This window comes from Sus scrofa, chromosome 16 (assembly GCF_054392235.1).
Source record: "Sus scrofa isolate SSC_HxYL_T2T_F1_AM1 chromosome 16, Sscrofa_HxYL_maternal_Yorkshire_Landrace_v2.0, whole genome shotgun sequence".
NCBI classification, from domain to species: Eukaryota; Metazoa; Chordata; class Mammalia; order Artiodactyla; family Suidae; genus Sus; species Sus scrofa.
In genome coordinates this window covers 65,785,643-65,802,745 of record NC_139398.1, presented here as the reverse complement: position 1 = coordinate 65,802,745, position 17,103 = coordinate 65,785,643, and the positions used below count along the sequence as shown (strand labels likewise).

The following is a 17,103-nucleotide window of genomic DNA, read 5'->3' as shown; positions in this document are numbered from 1 at the left end:
TGGAGGAGAGAACGTGTCGACCTTCTTAGCAGAGGCACCTGAGAAACTGGAAGGTGGAAAGGAGGACGTGCTTATTGGGCTTTGATTTGGACAGAGGGTGTGGGCTGGGGGAGAGAGACAAAGGTGACGGCAGGTGGCCCAGAGATGGTGGCGCCTTAGGCACCGCAAGCCATGGAGAGAATGCCCTCCAGCCTCACCTCCACCAGCTTGTTATAGCTCTGTGTATCACCCGAGGCTGAGGTGAATTGCTGCTGGAACTTTCCTTAGGGCCTGTGTAGGTTTGTCTAGAGTGGGAACAAGAGCTGCCACTGTCACCTTCGCAGGGAGGGGACCGTTTTCTGTCTGCTCTTAGAGGCTGGCAGTGGAAGCACCATGTGTGTGGAACCCTGCTGGGCGACAAAGGGCTCCACCCACACAGGAGGGTCCAGCTAGAGAGCCAGACAGGGGTCCTGCCCGTTGGACTGAGCAGGGCAGCTCCATGCACCTGGCAGCCATACACCAAGACACAGAATTCAGTGACCATACCTGGCAGTGAGTGTGCCAGGAGGGACGGGGCTGCCACACAGCCATCCCCCACATGCAGGGGGGTGGGGACTGGGCTTGGGCAAGCCCAGGGCAGCCCTTCGCCAGGCCACACTGCACCCTGTGTCCTGACAGCCACCCCTGTCTGGCCCCAGTCGCCACCTCCCCCATCCCAGGAGAGGCAGGAGGAAAGCAGGAACCAGCTGCCGCGTGTGAGGCAACGAGGAGCAAGATTTTCCACTTCCTCAGAGCTGACAATCTCATTCTTTTCAAAAAAATACCTTTTTTTTCCTCCTCTCTCTCTGGCACCTCTCTGGCTGAGGTGCCTCAGAAGCTGGAAGGTGGGTGGGAGGAAGTGCTTATTTGGACCTCCTGTCAAGCCTCTCTTCCTCGGCGGCCTACTTTTCACTCAGGCAGCCTATCCCCAGACAGCTCCGCTGCGGAGGGAAACTCCCCGGGGCCCGCAGGGATGGGTGGGCGGTGGGCAGAGGGCCAGAGGGGGGCATGCAGGCTTCTCAGCCTGAGAGAGGAGAAAAAAACCTCCTCCTGCACCGCCCCCTCCTTCTTGGGCAGGCTGGGGAGGGGCAGTGGAGGAGGGGGAGATGTGGGCGCCAGCCCCGCACCGAAGACCTAATCCAGCTGCACCCGCCAAGGTAGAGCTCGGGGCCCGGGGAGCCCATGCCCACCCCGAGGATGGAAGAAGAGCTGTGTGACCGAGTAGCCCAGCAGCCCCGCGTGGATCAAACCCAGCCTAGCTCTCAGCACATTTAATCCTCGCGAAGGACCTATGAGTAAGGAGAAGGCAGTTTTATAGATGCCGAGAGACCAGCATTCACGGGCCCAAGTTCCCATAGCCGGTCAGTATGGAGCGAGAATGCAAACGCAGGGCCATGTGGATGTCCCTCCGCTCTACTTTGGTGACTTGTTCCTTCAGTCCTGGCAAGTCACTTAGCCCTTGCCTTTCAGGATGGACGTGCCTGCCTCACCTGCGGTCTTGGTGCTTGCAGCCTCCACACTGTTCCTAGAGCCTCCTGATGTTGGCTGCATTATCTGCCTTGACAGTATCAGTGCCCTGACCACCAGTTTATATCCGACCTTCCACATTTTGACCCAGATGGAGTGCATCTGCCAGTTCACTGTCCTGGGAGAAGTGCCTGCCTTTTCATTCTTTATACTTTGCTGTGCTTGAGTGTCGGAACTTCCCTGTGGACATGCTCTGGGAATAGACAGTGCGTCCCTTAGGAGGAGTGGGTTAGGGGGTTGGGGAAAAGACAGTGCCTATAGAAAATGTATAATTTGTTTATCCGACCTGCCATGAGACCTCAAGGCCTTGGAGGAAAGAAAAGCTAGACGCTCGTATGTAATAATATCAAGTGATCCTTATTACTGCTCTTTGTGAAAGGGCGATCGAGGAAAATATACCCATTTTACAGATTGCAGAGAAAGAACAAATGCTTGTCCAAGCCCTCACAGATCATCAGACATAGAATATGGGATTTGAAACCAAACCTGTTTGATGCGAAGACTCTTTCCACTGAGTATCATTTCCAAAGACAGAAATTTCACAAGGTGAATAACCAGTATCTACCTAGAACAGGTTGTGCCAACCGTATTTATTACACTGTGAAGGAAAGGATATTTTGTCCTTGAATTCTTCTAAAATGATGATCCTTGGTTTGTCTACATTTTTCTCCATTAAAAAAAAAGAAAAAAGAAATAGGGAGTTCCTATCATGGCTCAGCAGTAAGGAACCCAACTAGTATCCACAAGGACTTAGGTTCGATCCCTGGCCTCGCTCAGTGGGTAAGGATCCAGTGCTGCCTTGAGCAGTGGTGTAGATCACAGACATGGCTTGGATCCTGTGTGGTGGCTGTGGCTGTGGTGTAGGCCAGCAGCTGCCGCTCTGATTCAGCCCCTAGCCTGGGAACGTCCATATGCCATGGGTGCGGCCCTAAAATGACCAACCAAACAAACAAACAAAATGGCTTAGCAGTACTAATGCTGGGTTGGTTAGTGGTGCAGGCTCACCAAACCCCCTGACTGTGCCCTGAGGTAAGGGGACACTCAGTTGGGGTGCCAGGTTCTGCTGGCTCAGGCTGAGTGGTCACGGGAGGGGAGTTGACAGAGAAGAAGAGAAAAGTAAGAGAAACAACCACCCTCATTCATTTCATCCTGGGGCCCTGAAGTCTGTGTTGCTCTGCTGTGGAGACCCCTTGAGTTATCTGGCGTCTTTGTGTTCAAGTCTGGTTCTTAAACCATCTTTTTGAATATGTGAGTGCCCTGTATCTGCATAACAAATTACCCTGTTGCTCAGGTAGCACAAAGTTGGGTTTTGTCGCTTGCACCCTGTCTTAGTCCGGGCTGCTACGGCAAAATACTGCAGACTGGGAGCCTTAAAATGACAGATACTAACTTCTCATAGTTCTGGAGGCTGGAAGTCCAAGATCAAGGTGCCAGCACGGTGGTTTTCTGGTGAGGGCCCTCTTCCCAGCTCATAACCAGCGCCTTCTCACCATGTCCTGCTGCTGTGGTGGACGTGGCAAGGAAGCTCTCTGGGGTCTTTTACCAGGACATCAACTCCATTCACAAAGGCTCCACCCCATGCCTTTAGCTTCTTCTAAAAGCCCCACTTCTTCCATCATAGCAGGAGTTAGAATTTCAACCTATCGACTCTGGGGGGACCCAAACCTTCAGACCAGAGCACAACAAAGATCCATAACTCTCCCAGGATACAGATACCATTCTTCTTTAATAAGCCCAAAAAACATCAAGGGGAGGAAAAAGCAGTGTCCTGGGATCAGAAAGAGCCTGAAGGGTCAAGAGACTGGGCAGATCCCAGGCTTAGATTCTAATCATGCACATGCTGTCAGCTGGATGTCTGACCTTGAGTCATTTTTGAAGGACTCTTTAGGAGGCTAATGATACTTAGCATCCCTTTAGGAGATTCTAAGGGATGAATCTTTAGAATCTTTAGGAGATTCTAAGGAATGACAAATGAAGTGGCTCATAACCTTGTGCCTAAACTATGTCTGGCGTATAAGAACAGATGTCACAGATTTATTTCCTTTCCCCAGAAAATTTCTAGAGCTTCTTTTCAGTTCTAACATTCTATGATGCTCTCAGTTACTGATTCATTTTCTGTCCATTTCTCTTTGGAGACAGAAACAAAAAAGACACAAATACAAGCAGACCTCAGAGATACAGCAGGTTCAGTTCCAGATCCCCATAATAAAGTGAATATTGCAGTAAAGAGAGTCATGTGAATTTTCTTGTTTCCCAGTGCATATGAAAGTTCTGTTTACACTATACTGTTGTCTGTTAGGTGTGTCATAGCATTATGTCTAAGCAACAGTGTACATACTTTAATTAAAAATACTTTATTGCTGGAGTTCCCATCAGGGCTCAGTGGTAATGAACCTGGCTAGTATGCATGAGGATGTGGGTTCCATCCCTGGCCTCGTTCAGTGGGTTAAGGATCCAGCATTGCCGTGAGCTGTGGTGTAGGTCACAGATGTGAATTGGATCCCATGTTGCTGTGGCTGTGGCGTAAGCCAGCAGCTTTAGCTCTGATTCAACCCCTAGCCAGAGAACTGCCATATGCCAAGAGTGCAGCCCTAAAAAGACAAAAAAAAGAAAGAAAGAAAAGAAAAAAACTTTATTGCTGAAAAATGCAAACCATCATCTGAGCCTTCCACAAATCCTATAGTAACATCAATGATCACAGATGATCATAGCAAAATAGAATAATAATGAAAAGCTTTGCAAAAGTATGAGAATTACCAAAATGTGATACAGAGACACAAAGTAAACATGATGTTGGTAAGAGGATGCCAGTAGACTTGCTTGACACAGGGTTGCCACAAACCTTCAATTCTTAAAAAAAGCAATATCTGCAAAGCACAATGAAACAAGATGTGCCTGTAACCTGATATCGAGGATTTATTTTGAAATGTATCCCCAAGGATTTATTCACAGAGTAGCATCTAAGGGTGATCTGCTACATTATCGGCCAAGCTGGAATTTTTTTGCAAGTGGAAGGGGCACTATTAGTAATACACCAGGACAGCAGGCAAACTCCAGGGCCATCCCTGGCTATTGGGAACATCCAGGCACCTAGTCCTAGAATTCTCGCCTGGTGGCACTGGTGCCCTGGTAAATTTTCTTCCACGAGGTCTCACCTGCCCCGGTGAAGCAGAATTCTCTAGCTCTTGTTTGTTCTGGCAAATGTGGCTATTTGCATTTAGCAAGAAATCAGTATCCCATCTGCCATAGAGAGAAGCCCCACATCACACTCAGGTGGGCACATGTTAGAACATGTGGCCAGCTGTTTGATGGGCCACCTCCGAGCAGTTGCCTCTTCCTGCCCTTACTAGAACTAGAGGGTTGGCTGGGCCTTTAAACCAGAGAGGTCCTACGGGGTTACAGCTCTATATTTAATGTGTGAAAAGTCAACAGAAGTGCCAGATTATCACAAGTAAGCTTAGCTCCCCCCCCACACACACCAACCCCTGCCACGCTTCCTTGTTATCTGTTACAGAGTTTCAATCCCTCTTGCAAGCATCTTGCAAACATCTTGCAAGCATCTTGCACTCCCAGACTGCTGGGTTATGATTTAGGAAGTCTCGCCGAGGCAGTTTTAAGGCCAGAATTCCTCTGAGCACGGGATCCTCTGACAGTAGGCTTGTGTTCCTGTTTTGGTGACTTCCTGCGTGAGCCTGGGAACTCAGAGGGACCCACATCTGTTCTGTAACCCTGGTAGAATGATCCTTCTGGGCCAGCTTTTCTTCTCAAGTTTATCCCTCAAAAGCTTGAAATCACAAACAATCCTCTCTCTTTCTCTCTCTCTAAAGGCAGAACTTTTGGGGATCAAGACTCAGGCTCTGGGGAGTTCCCCTTGTGGCTCTGTGGGTTAAGTATCCGGCGTTGCCACAAGCTGAGGTGTAGGTCACAGATGCGGCTTGGATCCAGTGTTGCTGTAGCGGTGGTATAGGCCTCAGCTGCAGCTCCAGTATCACCCCTGGTCCAGCTTCCATATGCTGCAGGTGTGGACATAAAAGGTAAAAATGATTCAGACTCTAGAGTCAGAATAACATCTTTGAATCCTAATTTTGTTACACACCAGCTGTGTGACCTTGGGCAACTTACTTTAACTTCTCTGTGCCACAGTTTCCAGAAGGAGATGGGGAAAGCTAAATAATAGCATCAACCTCATTAAGTGATTGTGAGGACAGAGTGAAATAAAATTGCAAGCGCAGAGTGCAGCCCCTGGCACACCATCCATGGTGGGTTTGCTGGCATTGTTCACCATTGTGAACACATCTGACTCATTCTTCCTTCCCTAGAGACCAGCAGTTAGCGCTGTCTCGCTGCGGGTTCCTGGGGTGCCTACAACACTGAGCTCTGCGTTCCCGTATCACGTGTTGGTGAGGTCAGTTGCCTACACTACTGTGTGATTTTTCTGATAGAGTCAGACAGCAAAAGTGGTAAAGTTGAGATTTCCTAGAATCAAGAAGAGACACCACAGCCTCAAAGGCTGATGAGACCAGGGGGAGATGCACATGAGAGAAGCCAGCTTGGGAGGAAAAACAATGACCCAGTGCAATGGCAAACGGCAGCTTACTCGGGGCATCAGTAAGGAAGATGATAAGGAGGGCTGGGGAGTAGGGCAAACCGGCAGCAGCTCAGTCCATGCGCGTTGTTGTCGTTGCATTGTATGGGAGTCTTTTAACGTAAGAATGGGGAACAGGGTTGCCAGATCTTTGTTTGAGAAAATCTAGAAAGCTAAATTTCATGTTACAAAAAAGGAAGAAGAAGGAGAAGACGTGCCGTCTGCTGTGCTAGGCAGAATATATAATCGGCTAGCCTTAAAATAGGGAAATTATCCTGAAAATGTGCGAGGACCCAATGTCACCACAAGCATCCTTTCAAATGGAAGAGGGAGGCACAAGAGGAAAGTGGCAGTTGGGGAGGGGTGATTATAGGGAAAAGACACGGAGAGATAAAACCCAGTGTGTTTAGAGTTCAGGCATGTGACTGTCATCTTACCTTCTTCATGGAGTTCCTATGGGTTTTGAAAAAGAAGGAAGGGGACCACGGCCAAGGAAATGTGACTGGCTTCTAGCAGCTGGGAAAGCGAGGAGAAGGATTCTCTCCAGACCCTTCAAGAGGGAGCAATCCCCCAATTTCATGCAGCAAGACCTGTGTTGGATTTTCAACCTCCAGAACTGTAAGATAAGGAACATGTGTTGTTTTGAGTCACCAAATTTGTGGTAACTTGTTACAGTAGCAGTTGAAAACTAATACATCAACTAACTTGAAAAACAAACGAACAAACAAACAAAAAACACGTGGGCCCCACATCTGCTATCCATTCCTACGAGCTACTTCTGATTTAGAATCACTGCATGACACCGCATCTCTTCGCTGGAAGGACTTGTAGCCCTAATCATGGCCCAGAGGTGCCCACAGTCACACCGCTGTGACTCACACAAGCGAAACTGGTTCTTAGAGCGGGACTCAACCATCTGGGCGTTGGAGGAAGGCAAACGGAGGTGAGCCAAGGTCGGTGGAGTCCCTGCTGGTGTGACGTTCACGTCACAGGCACTGTGCCTTGCGGATGCACACCTGCACGTGGCTGCAAGGAGAGAGAGAAATAGCAGTTTGAATGATGTGGGTCGCTTGGCCTGTGAATCTCTTCAAGCAAACAGATGCATGGCCCAAGGTGAGCACCAGAAGTCTGCCTGCAGTCTCTGTCTTCAGAACATGAATCCTGTCCAAGATAAGACTTCCCTCTAGACACAGGGTATGGGGAGGCGGGGAGCCTGTTCCCTGTTGCTGCTGTCAACTCAGCTGCCACTTCGCAGACTGATGTTCCTGTTTCTCAAGCCACTCACATTTTATTTTTTCTTTTCTTTCTTTTTTCCTTCCTTCCTTACCTTCTCTTTTTCTTTTTTTTTTTTTTTTTTTCTTTGCATGTAATTTCTGAGACACCATGCAGTTTCCCCAGGGAGATCTGCACTCAGTGAGAACATGAGCGAGTACATCTTCATTCAGCACCGTCTATGCCACGGGTTCCCTCAGCCCTGCGTCTGCCTGGATTGCTCTACTCTCAGAGGATGCCCGTCAAGGCTGGGCAATGTCAGGAGTTGAACCTCTTGGAAAGGAAACCAGGGACTTGTAACTGTAGAGTAATAAAGTCCCCCAAAGTGGCTGCTTATGGGTGTCCTTTAGCGCTGGGTGCTCCTCCACACTGCCCGCATCCCTGGAAAATGACTTGGCATACCCTGACCTGGGGCAGAGTCTCTTCAGAGTGCCATTGTCCCCAGTCCTCCCCCTTAATCTTATACCATCACCCCTCACTCATTTACGTTCCCTGCCAAGCGCCCCAAAGAGTTTGAGTTTGTGACAGTTCATCCTCATCCAGTTCCCACATTCAATTCAATCCACTTACTTATTCATTCAAGAAATATTTATCGAGCACCTACTAGATGCCAAAAGGTTCAAGGTAAGGGGGATTCGCCAGAGAGCAAAGAACAAAGTCCTTAGGCTTATGGGGCTGTATGATGATAATAGTAACGGCGAGGTGGCGATGATGATGATGGTAATTAACAAGCATTGTGTAATTACTTCCTGCCAGGCTATGTTCCAAGCATACACACACACACACACACACATATATATTTCATCCTCACCAGAGCCCTATATGGTATTTCACTCATTAGAAGGAAACTGAGGCACAGAAAAATTCCCTCCACATGTGGTAGATAAACATTAACAAAGGAACACATCAGGGGCTTTAGGGCTCTACTGTCCACTATGGTTGTCAGCAGCCATATGTAGCTATTTAAAGTCAAAGTCATGGAAGTGAAATAAAATTTCAGTTCCTTGACTACATACATTTCAAATTCTCAACAGTCGCATGTGGCCAGTGGCTACTATTTTGGACATAGAAGATTCCATCCTTGCCAAGCTCTTTGGGGTAGTGCTGGTCTAGAGTGTTGTAGCCAATCGTGGAAACTCCAGGGTTTGAATCTTCTCTGACACCAGTTGGGAGACCTCGAGCAAATGTCTTAAGCTCTCAGTATCTCAGGTTATCAGTAAATGAAGTTAATGATACATCCTCAAGGAGTTTGGGGGAATGTGAATTAATTCTTGGATATTTAGAAGTGTGTAGCACATGGTAAACATCTGATCAATTATAGCTATGATTATAAATATATAAAATGATGGGAGGGACTGATACGTGTTATGAAGACAAAGCAGGGTAAAGGGGCAGGAGGTGAGGGCTGTTGGTCAAGGAGGTCCTCCCGAGGAGGTGACGTCTGCATGAAGTCAGGAAGCCAGATGGGTAACCAGGAAAGACATCTAGGGCAAAGCCCCTGAGGTTGCGGCTTGCTTGGTGTGGTCCAGAAACAGCACCCTACAGAGAAGCCGGGAAGGAGTGAGCCGGGGAGAGAGGAGAGGGAGCTGGGCTTGGGAGATACTGAAGGGCCATGGTGAGGACTTTGGCATTTGTTCTGAGTGTGGTAGGGGCGCCAGGTGGGTTCCGAGCAGGGAAGTGATGGAGTCCAACTTCCTTTTTAAAGAGTCACCTCTCCTCTGCAGTGGAGGGGGGATGGGAGAAGCGGTGGTAGAGGCAGAGAGGCCCTCAGGAGGCTGCCACCACCAGCAGGCCAGCTTGTGGCATGGAAAGGAGTGGAGGTGAGAAGGTTTCGTATTCAGACCAGCCCTTCCCATCACTGTCCCCTCTGTCTGGAACCCTCTTTGTCCCAATGTCCTCCTGACTCGCTCCCTCACCTCCTTAGGTCTTGCCTCTGAAGTCCCCCTTCAGAAGAAGCTCCTTGCCCCCTTTCCCCCACCCCTTTTCCCCCTTCATACTCATCTCCATCTCAGATACATGTTTTCTTGATTTTGTGTGCTGTGCGCAGAAAACACGAGGATGGGGATTTTTATCAGCTTTGCTCATTACTGAATCCCCAGCACATCAGCAGTGCCCAGCACAACCTGAGGGCTTGAAAAATACTTTTGATTCAATGAATCAGTGAATGAATGATAGACAGCGGGAGGAGCGTGGGTGATAATTGAGAAAACCGAAGCCCATAGAAGGAATGTCACTGCCCTAAAGCCACAGTTGAGGTCAGAGCCCATGCTGGAACCCAGGTCTCCTGGCCCTGGTCCTGTCCTGTCTCTGCTTCTCGCCACTTCACGTGAAACTCCCCTTCATTCTTTTTTTTTTTTTTTTTTTTTTTTTTTGTCTTTTGTCTTTTTTTTTTTTTGTTGTTGTTGTTGTTGTTGTTATTGTTGCTATTTCTTGGGCCGCTCCCGCGGCATATGGAGGTTCCCAGGCTAGGGGTCCAATCGGAGCTGTAGCCACCGGCCTACGCCAGAGCCACAGCAACGCGGGATCCGAGCCGCGTCTGCAACCTACACCACAGCTCACGGCAACGCCGGATCGTTAACCCACTGAGCAAGGGCAGGGACCGAACCCGCAACCTCATGGTTCTTAGTCGGATTCGTTAACCACTGCGCCACGACGGGAACTCCCTCCCCTTCATTCTTGGAGCTCTCAGTGAGCATTTTTCTCTTCGATCTTAGTTAACACTTTATTCTTGAACCAACAGCATCTTGACTCCCTTTCTCCATAATGTGTTCTTATGTTGAGCTGAACTTTCCTTTTTTTGTGCAAGCTTGGCCTCACTGCAATATCCAGATCATCATCTACATCAAATGGAAGAAATGAAACAGGAAGCGATGATGCCCAAGCTGGCTTCTTTTCCAGGGTAGTCTGCATAGTAAGATGCAAAGATACTGCCCTGTGGCTGGCAGGGGGGAAGCGGGGGGGTGGGGGGAGGCTGAACTGAGCTGAGCATCCTCCCCAGACATGGGTGCTGCTGAGCAACCATGGAGGTCATACAGTTTTGCTCTGGTACTTGCCCAGGGATTGCCCCAAGAAATCTTACTCAATCTGCCCTCGAGAGCAAAGTCCTGACAGCTCTGGCTTCACTTCCCTCTGTGTGGCAGCATAGAGGTTCTTAGAATTGGTCACTCCATTCTTCCTCTTTCTGCCTCCCCCTCCTGACCCGTGCAGGAGGTAATTCTTCAGCCCACTTGCTGGCAATTGGGAGCTCCTACTCCGTCCCACCTCTAGTGAAAAAAGCAAAATTCGCCTTTTTATTCTTTATCATCACAATAAAATTTAAAAGCCACCTTGCAGAATCCTTATTCTGTATCAGGCCCTTGGCAGCTCCACAAACCTTATACAGCCCATTGTACAAAGCAAGACTCAGTGGCTACCCACGAGTCCCTCTGGGGAGGCGGGGGAGTTAGGCTCAGTCCAGGGGTTTGTATGTGTCTGATTCTGGAGCTTGTTTTCTTCCCCACCTCTCTGCCCCGACAGCAGTTTTTCGATCAAGCCGTACCATGTGGCAGGCCCTGTTCTAAGCACTAGGTGATGGTGATGAACGAGACAAGGTCCCTGGAAGACCAAGTGGGGGGAAACAAAGATCGAGAAGCAAAAAACCAAGGAGGTCATTTGCAATAGCGGTAACGGCCATGGGTACATGGAACCAAGCCCGTGTGAGAGAGCAGGCACCGTAGATAGGGGCTTCTCAGTTGGGTACGGTTCTTGTATGTGGATGGATGCCAAATACGGCAGGAAGGAAACTCTTCACCAGGAAGCGGGGGGCCCAGCTAGAGAGGGCCAGGGCTTGAGGCAGGTTCTCCAGAGGGTGAGGAGGTGCGTGGCTAAGCCTGGGGGAAGTCACAGGGTGCCATGTGTCTCTTTCCCATTAACCACTGGCCCTCATCTCCAGCCTTGTTTATTAAGTGGTGTATGCTGTTTTCTTCCCCTGCTATTTCAGTGTCAAACAGCTCTTCTCTTTCCTGGCCCCTCTCTTCTCTCTACGCCTGGTAGGGTACCCTGTCGGATTTTTCTCCTCCTGGCGCCAAAGGCGGAGGAACCTTAAAGCCACAATCGCAAGGGAGAAAGCGGCAGGAGCAACAGTTACCTCGAGCTCCCCCTGGTGGCCTTTCTCCAAGCTGCACTTCTCGTCTTAGTCATTCCCTCAGCGGCTGGCTCCCTGCCTCTTCCCCACCGCTGTGCAGAGCCAAACACAAGCTCCATTCAGATCCAGATCCAGATCTGGGTCAGGCCTGATGCCGGCTTTGAGTCTGGTTGTCCTCCCCCACACCCTCGGGCTTATCACGTCTCCTGGCTCTTCTTAGCTCTTGTCTCATCACCTGATAAGGGGTCTAGAACCTCACGACTAGACTCAGAACTCCCAGACCCGCTTACGCAGCAAGTGACTGCAGAATTACTTCAGATGACTTGAATGCAGACTGGGAACCTTACCTTGTCCCTTCTGTGAGAATACATAAAGGACCAGCTCCCTAATTCCCTCTCCTACCAATGCTGCGCACCGCCTCCTTGGGAACACTCCCTGGGCCTCCGGTCATGGATTAAGGTCCCTCCTCTGTGCTTCCAGGGGGTGCTGCACCTACCCCTCATGTAGCACCAACCCGGAGAGGCCATCTGACCACTCATCTCTCCCCCGAGAACGGAGTCTCCTTGAGGGCAGGTCAACACCGCACCTCTAGGAGCGACAGGGTTCCCCACACAGATGAGCCTTAGGAGGCCCAGCTGGGCAAGGATGAGGCTGCAGCAGCCCTACCGTCAGGACCCTGGGAAACCAGAGCACGTGTTCACTTTGCTTCTGTTTCTAACTGTCCAGGATGTGGGACTCCTTCAAGACCTGGTGCCTCTTGAGCTTCCTCTTGGTTTCTCCTAAAAGGTTCAACCGAGGGATCCGTAGGCTCAGCCAGGATTGGTGGGTTGGAAACAAACACCGAAGTCGTGAGCCTCCTCTGATTGCATCTCCACCAGCCCCTGAGCCTCCCCTGGTTAGAATGTAGTGAACGCCTGGCACTGTCTAGGGTGCTGAGCTGATCAGAAGGCAGAAATCTGGGAGATAGCCAGGGGGCTGGGGGTGGAAACGGTGGCTTTTTATACTGGCAACACCCAAATCCCTTTGAGTTGTCTGCTACCCTCATATTTTATATTGTTGGAACAAAGTTAGGATTTTTTTTCTTCCTACAAAGGTAAAACAGTCAGTAGAGAAACATTAATAAAATACAAACAAGAAATAAGAATGATAAAAATTAAACACTGAAAATGTATTATTTCCTTTTGAAAAAGGATCTTTTGCACTGTCGAAATGGCATCACACTCTTCTTACAATTCTTTATAATCTCTTTGCTTTTTAAAAATATCCAACATATTGTGAACAGCTTTCCATAGAGTTGGATGTTGTCCTGGATCAGCTTTCTAAATGGCTATAGACCATCCTATAGAATGCAGGTACTAGAATTTATCTCAAGGAGTTCCCGTAGTGGCTCAGCAGTTAATGAACCCAGCTAGTATCTATGAGGATGCGGGTTCGATTCCTGACCTTGCTCAGTGGGTTAAGGATCTGGTGTTGCTGTGAGCTGTGGTGTAGGTTGCAGATGCAGCTTGGATCCCTCTTTACTCTGCTTGGGGTGTAGGCTGGCAGCTGTAGCTCTGATGCAACCCCTAGCCTGGGAACCTCCCTATGCCGTAGGTATGGCCCTCAAAAGACAAAAAAAAAAAAAAAAAAAAAAAGAATTTATTTCAATAACTCCCTATGGTTGGGTATTTTGGTTCGTTCCAAATTCCACTATTAACAGAAATGAACCTTCTTTTTTCCATGATTCTGTCTCTAGGATAAATTGCTAGACGTAGTCTTGTTGGGCCAAAGATAGGAACTTTGGTAATTTTACTGCATCTCCTCCCACTGCTCTCTGCCAAGAACGCTTTAATTTTTCCGCCAGCCAGCAGCACGCAAGGGTGTGTACTGTCATTTTGTGACATTTTCTCCTGCCAAGGCTGCCTTCAGTGTTCACTTAACCCACATTCACTGGGAGGGTGGATGGCAGGCTATGCAATTGGCTCCAGCACCCACCTGGGGAAAGTCCCAGAGAAGCCTCGATAATCCAGTTTATGCCAGAGATGGCTGGTGACAGTATCAGTACCACCCTTGGAACAATGATTTAAAATACCCTGATGGTTCCGTCAAACAGCACAGAAGTGACTGGAGTTTGTTGTCACACAGACTTGGGTTTGAATCCTGACCTTGACATGGGCAAGACGTTTCTGAACCTCAGTTTTCTCTGCCGTGAAATGGAATCATATCACATCCTGATGGGGTTTCTTGGCAATTACACATAAACAGGTGTGCAAACCCACAGCACAGAGAACCGAGTGAGCCTGCAGCACACAGTAGCTAGAGCCAGTGTTAAACAGGCACAATAGGAAGTTCCCTTGTGGTGCAGCAGGTTAAGCATCCGGTGTTGCCGCAGCTGCGGCACAGGTCCCAACCGTGGCACAGGTTTGATCCCTGGCCCCGAAACTTCCACATGCCTCAGCCAAACAAATAAAGAACCAGGCACTGTAGTTTGAGCCCAACTTGTTTGTCTCGTGGAGGCTCTTCAGAGGTCTGTAAAACCAAGAATGATTTCCAACTGGCATAACAACCATTCTCGTGGGAAGAGAGGCCCCTATGAGTTCCTTTCCTTAAATATTTACTGTGTCCTGTGTTTTGTAATTCAGTGTTTCTTAGCATGTCCTTTGACATTTTATTTGGCTTAACAGGCCCCATTTTCACAAAACCTGTCGTAGCAAGCTTTCCCCACGGCAAGGGAAAGTAAACTCCGGCTTGGCCACCAGGTCAGAGACCCCGTGGAAGGGGAGCCTGGAGGAAATGCAGAGCCTTAGGTCTCCCTGGGTCCCTCTGGCTCAGAGCTCTGGCTGGGGCTGGAGGTGGGGGGTTGGGGGTGGGGGTCTGTCTTCTAGCTAGCTGGAGCCCAGACTGCAAACGGCCCTTAGAAATGCTAGAAACTAGGAGTTCCCGCCATGGCTCAGTGGTTAACGAATCCGACTAGGAACTACGAGGTTGTGGATTCAATCCCTGGCCTTGCTCAGTGGGTTAAGGATCCGGCGTTGCCCGTGAGCTGTGGTGTAGGTCGCAGATACAGCTTGGATCCGAGTTGCTGTGGCTGTGGCGTAGGCCGGCGGCTACAGCTCCAATTTGACCTCTAGCCTGGGAACCTCCATGTGCCGTGGGAGTGGCCCAAAAAATGGCAAAAAGACAAAAAGACAAAAAAAAAAAAAAAAAAAAAAAAAAAAAGAAAGAAATGCTAGAAACTAACTGTAAGCTGGATATTTGGGGAGGTCTAGCAAAAAGGATGTCATTTTTATTCCTTGCAGAAAAGACACTGACTGAAGCATCATTTCTCCCCAGAAGGGGACATGGCCTAGGGTTTTGAAACAAGACTAACCCTTAGTTTTCAACCTTCTGCTCTGACCTTTTATGTTTTCTTTCCATTTTAGACCATCCTCTCAGGGGCTCTGAGGGGCGCCTTCTGGTTCACAGGGTTGGTCGGCCAGTACAGCCTGAGGTTCCACCACCTTCCCTGAGGACATGGTCATTCTGGCAGGTGTGCTGCTTTCCATGGAAACATCCTTTAGCAATTTACGTGCTGCCTGTGACAGCGGGCCGCAGCACTAGCTCTCTCGACACCATGTGTTAGACACGGCTTTGTTCCTAATTGGTGCTTGGCCTAGAAAAGAGGGAGCTTTTAAAGTACAGTTCTGCAGCGGCCCTTTCAAGTCCTCCCAGGAAGATAACTGTTATTTCATTTTATTTTAAGTTAGAGTTCCTCTTCTTCCCTCTCCTTAAAGGTTTTCATCTATCTGCTCAGGCCATGGAATTAATTCACTGGGTATCAGGCACTGGATACACATCACTTCAAATTCTCAACACCCTGGAAAGGTCAGGGTCAAGGTCGGTCGCCGCTTTCTGCCATCCAGCATCAGCACCCTCTTCCAATTAGCACCATCCATGCGCCCTGGGGGATGCGCCCCTCGGCGCAGCGCAGTCTTGGTGGAAGGATCGTGTGTTACAGGTATAATCAAAGCGGTTCATTTTCCCTCTCCCTTTCCTCTATGGACTCGGCCCATCGGACACTGTCCCAGGATTTTGAGATTTCAGCTGGTGATGCAAAGAGAAGCCTGGGTTCATCTGGAACATCTGGAGCACTATGAATGGGTCGCCTGGCCGTGTGGGTCCTGCAGCCCTGCGAGGTCCCTTGGAGGCTGCCTGCTTTCCAAGCCTGTTTTCATGCCCTTCAGTTCTTCGAACCTCCAGCCCCCAGAGCTGCTCAGCGCATGCCATTTGTCGTTTCATGTAGGGTCAGTTTCTGCTGCCTGTAATCATGAGTTTGGTCTGGTCTCTAGGGATTTGTGGTCCCCAGTTTACAGATCAGAAAGTTAAGCTCTGGACTATGGCTCTTAAGCAAAAAGCTCCCCTCCTAGAGAACTCACAGATCAAGAAGTATCCATCTAGGCTGGGCCAGGCCGGATCTGGAGGTTTGGGATCTAAAAAGAGAATGACTCTCTGGGTTAGTTTCCTCACTGAGGCATGCACACCAGTGTATCCCCGGCTTGTGCATTCAGTGTGACCAAATCCAGGTCCGCACAGAATGGCAGCTTGGTTTTGTGCAGAGTGTCACTGGTGTGGCACACAGCGATTTGAGTTAGAACACAGATAAAAACACGTGTTTAAGAAATGCTAGGGAGTTCCCGTTGTGACACATCAGAAAACAAATCTGACTAGTATCCATGAGGTTGCATGTTCGATCCCTGGCCTTTCTCAGTGGGTTAAGGATCCAGCATTGCCGGGGGCTGTGGTATAGGTCACGGATGTGGCTTGGATCCCCCATGGCTGTGGCTGTGGTGTAGGCTGGCAGCTACAGCTCCGATTGGATCCCTAGCCCGGGAACCTCTATATGCCACGTGTGTGGCCCTCAAAAGCAAAACTAAAAAAAAAAAAAAAAAAAAAAAGCTAGGTATTGTGCACCTGCACCCACACAGATTACTATGAGTTGGAAAAATACATTTAGCTCATCTAATTCATGACTGCATGTGACAAAAAGATTTTTTGGAGTTAAAAAATAATTGAATTAGGAGTTCCCACTGTGGCTCAGTGGGTTAAGGACTCAACGTAGTCTTCATGAGGATGTGGGTTCCATCCTGGGTCTCGCTCATTGGGTTAAGGATCCAGCATTGCCACGAGCTATGGCATAGGTCACAGATGTGGCTCCGATCCAGCATTACAGCTCTGATTCAACCCCCAGCCTGGGAACTTCCACCTGCCGCAGATGTGGCCATGAAAAGAAAATTGAATTAAAATAATAATTGCATAGAAGTGACTGTGTAATCTTAGAGACGGCCACAACCACGGGGCTGAGATGGGAAGGTCTGAAATTTGAGACACTAGGGAATCTCAGGCCAGATTCTAGTCCTAGGTGGGTCAGCCTGAGGGAGGCATCTTCTTGGTACCTCTTCTTCCATTGAGATGGATGATCTTGAAGCTGCCACTTGTTATTGGACACCCATTTCTTTTATCTCCAAGTGTCAGTAAAACAAAGCCTTAGTGAGAGAGATAGGCATTCCTTATCCAGTGTCTAATGGGCAATGACAGGGGCTGGGGTGGGGGTGGGGGGGTT

The 17,103-nt window shown here is 49.1% G+C and overlaps 1 protein-coding gene across 2 annotated transcripts in view; it reads left to right on the top strand.

Moving 5' to 3' along the window:
* The window catches only part of KCNIP1 (potassium voltage-gated channel interacting protein 1), a 422,695-nt gene that overhangs the window by 869 nt on the left and 404,723 nt on the right, over positions 1 to 17,103 (top strand). The gene's annotated exons all lie outside the window — the stretch shown is intronic.